The sequence below is a fragment of the Aedes albopictus genome, chromosome 3 (assembly GCF_035046485.1).
Source record: "Aedes albopictus strain Foshan chromosome 3, AalbF5, whole genome shotgun sequence".
NCBI lineage: Eukaryota > Metazoa > Arthropoda > Insecta > Diptera > Culicidae > Aedes > Aedes albopictus.
In genome coordinates this window covers 51018537-51022061 of record NC_085138.1, presented here as the reverse complement: position 1 = coordinate 51022061, position 3525 = coordinate 51018537, and the positions used below count along the sequence as shown (strand labels likewise).

At 38.5% G+C, this 3525-nt stretch overlaps 1 long non-coding RNA gene across 1 annotated transcript; it reads right to left on the bottom strand.

Annotated features, from left to right (window-relative positions):
• Positions 1 to 1953: 1953 nt before the first annotated feature.
• On the bottom strand, positions 1954 to 2421 carry LOC134290038 (uncharacterized). The gene is made up of 2 exons (XR_009998815.1): positions 2240 to 2421; positions 1954 to 2176 (listed from the first exon to the last, which is right to left on the bottom strand). It is a non-coding gene; the product is annotated as an uncharacterized LOC134290038 (long non-coding RNA).
• Positions 2422 to 3525: the final 1104 nt, after the last annotated feature.

Here is a 3525-nt window from a genome sequence, read left to right as displayed (position 1 = left end):
AATTTTCTTGCGAGTAAGGAGCTAATTTCATACAAAACTCAATATATGTGGGGAATTAGGGTATAATGAGCATAATTACATTCGCGCGGTCACTTCAATCACTTCTCATCAATTCCTTGTATCATAACTCACTAAAGAGAGCCTTCTTAGCATACCACTCATGATTTCCTTGCGAGTTATGGAGCTAATTTCATACAAAACTCTATATATGAGGGGAATTAGGGTAAAATAAGCATAAATACATTCATGCGGTCACTGCAATCCCTTCAAATCGATTCTTTACATCTTAATCCTTCACAAAAGTCCTTCGGGGCGAACCGCATTCATGTTTCATAATTGTTTTAGAACTAGTTTCATATAAATGGTAATAAAAATTGGGGAATTAGGGCAAAATGAGCAAGATAATGATCCGTGCGGTCTGTTTTAACACTTCCATTCGATTCTCCAGACAATTTTACGCTTAAAACCGTTTTGTTCATTAGAAAAGCCGGATGCGTTCGTGAGATACAGAATTTAGTGTAGGTTTGCACTGTTTTTTTCCCACTGTGCGTCGCGTCGTCATACCGCAGCATGGGCAAGAGGAAAAGTAGTTTCAGCTGCTGTTACTACGTCTGATCTTCTGCAGTCTAAATCAGATCCTGGAAGGTCCTAATTCGAATTGGAGCTGCTCAAAAAAAATAGCAGCAGCAGATGTGTCTTAAGAGTGCCGAAAAGTAGTACTTTTCGGCACTTTTGTTTTAGTGAAGAAAAGTAGGCCGTTTTATCATTGTACCCGCGAGTGAAAAGTAGGGGAAAACGCAACGCAATTACAAAACATATATTTTTTTCTTTTTTTATATTTATTAGGCCGATACAAATATTTAATTTAATTTGTGTTACCTCACCCCTCCCCCCTCAAAAGCTCCAAAACATTGAAGGGGCGAAAAAAAACATGGCTATCCATGACTTTTTTTTAAAGGTAAAAATATTTTCAAGCAGCAATTTTTCAATTGTTGAAAACATTTTTTCAATAATGGGTATAATTTTTCATTTTCAATTCTCTTTTTTTATTTTTTTTATATTAAATTGTTCCTTATTTATGTGCTCCCCCTCTCGTACCCAATGAGAGGTCTTGGACACAAAAGAAAAATAATATTTGCTTCAGTATGGGGGCTCGAAAAAAATAATATTCATATGAATTTTTATTCCGCGCTTGTGAGGACGAAAACAAGATTTGAAAACCCTTTTAGGTGATTTCATCATATCATGGAGAGCGGAATAATAGTTTTCCAATATGAGGGAGATTTTTGTTAAAATGTTGGGAAACAAAACCCTTTTGTAAATGGCACTTTTTACTTGTATTGCATTCATTTGGAGCGCAAATAATTTCGAAATTTTACATGAACATTTTTGAGTAATTGAGGGACCGCTTAGCCTTGAGATAAACACTTACAATTTTGACACGTTCATTTCTAAGCTAGCATGATCATTTTCCAGTAACGAACTTATAACATTTCCAGCTTTGCAAAATAAGGGACGCACAAGGGGCCTGCAACTCTAAACTATTCATAGTATCGTAAAATACTAGAAATACTAGCGGAATACTAAGCAGATACTGGTGGAAAATTGATCAAAGAGCTCTGGTTTTCAGAAACGTTGTTATCTTTTGTTATAGATTTGAGGTTGATGACAAGAGAAAAAAGAAGAGGGACAGAAAAGAACGAAAGTCTTCGTCATGGGAGGCCTTTTAAAACCTAATGAACTTAAAATTGGCCTCAAATATTTTCCAATCAAGCTGAATTATCCCAAGTTTCAACCAATTTGGCCGATTCGTCATGACCCCTCATGAAGAAGAGAACAAACCTGCCGATAATACTCGTTGTCACTCTTTGGCAGCGTAATCGTTCCGGTCATTCCGGAACCATCAAAATGAATGGTCGCTTTCACTCGCAAAGAAATGGTAGATGGCTCATGTCATTCGTCAAATCTTTATTATTTCAGTCAAATTGACAAAAGCAGGCATATTGATACAAAGTAGAACCTCTCTTCTTTTTTAAGCGAGGAAAAAAAAACTCCAAGGACTCCAACTCATGCTCGGAAGCTCGTGTCTGTATGCCTCTAATCTCTGAAGTACTTGAGGAAACATTGTTTTGAGGGACGATTTGTATTTATACTGGTATGATCGTCGATGAGATGACTGTAAATAACAAAACTCATTTGAATTAACCCAGACAAATTAAATATTATAGTATATAATTACCTTTTCTAATCAAATTATGCAGGACAAATTTGAAAATACAGATTTCCTCTGCAGCTGAACGTTCCGTGTTGACACCTCGATTGGCACAAACAAACTTTACTTTTTTCATCCATAGCAACCGAGCTGCTTTGATGGAAATTTTTACAAATACTAGAAATACTACCACGGTTCTAAAGGGTACTAAAAGTAAACATTAGGAAAAGTTTAGAGTTGCAGGCCCCTTGGGGACGCACTATTCTTCTTTATGCCTCTACGTCCCCACTGGGACTTGGCTTGCCTCGCTTCAACTTAGTGTTCTTTGAGCACTTCCACAGTTATTAATTGAAGGGCTTTCTTTGCCTGCCATTGCATGAATTTGTATATTGTGAGGCAAGTTCAATGATACACAATGATGCCCAGGGAGTCGAGAAAATTTTCCCGACTGGAACGGGAATCGAACCCGCCGTCTCCGGATTGGCGATCCGTAGCCTTAACCACTAGGCTAAGTGGAGACCCTCTATTGAAGAAGTTATAGGGAATCTCAAAGAGCAAGGGGTGTTGGGACAGTTTCCTCCAGAATAAAACACTTATTGACAGCAGATCCTTTTCGATCAGCTTCAATGCTGGAATATATTTGTTTTAATTATAAACTACAACTAATTACTATTTACAAACTTACATCCTAGTATTTTATATAATTCCTGAAGAACAGCTTCCCAACACAAATTACGCCTTGCGCACTTTCTTCACTGAATCTATTATTCAAATCGAATCCTAGATTACCTATTATCTCCTTCGAAACATTATTTTCAGTGTTGCCAGTTTCACTACTTATTTTATAAGGCGAAACCCGTCGCAACAAGGGGTATCCAAAATAATTCAATATCGATAAACTGCCCAATGTAAAATTGCATCTATCGGAAATTTTGGACAGGTTTACATATAGTCATCACTTAAACCTTTTTTTTATGCAGGGGTTTCATGGAGCTACCTGGAGGTAATATGGGCGTTTCAGGAGAACTCAAGAGGGTTCCAGGGTGTACCAGAAGATCTCAAGGGCGCTGTTAGAAGGTCTTGGAGCCCATAGGTCCGAGGGGGTTCAGAGCGCTTCTAACGAGCCTTGGGGGCGTTTTAAGGGTTACCAGGGGGTTTCAAAGGGGTTCCTGAAGGTCTCATGGGCATTTCAGGGAGTCTCATGGGGTTTCAGGGGCCACGTGGATACTTCAGGTGGTGTCAGGAAGATTCTAAAGGGTGTCAGGGGCGTTTCAAGGGGTGTCAGAAAAGTATCAGGAGGTCCCAGAGACGTC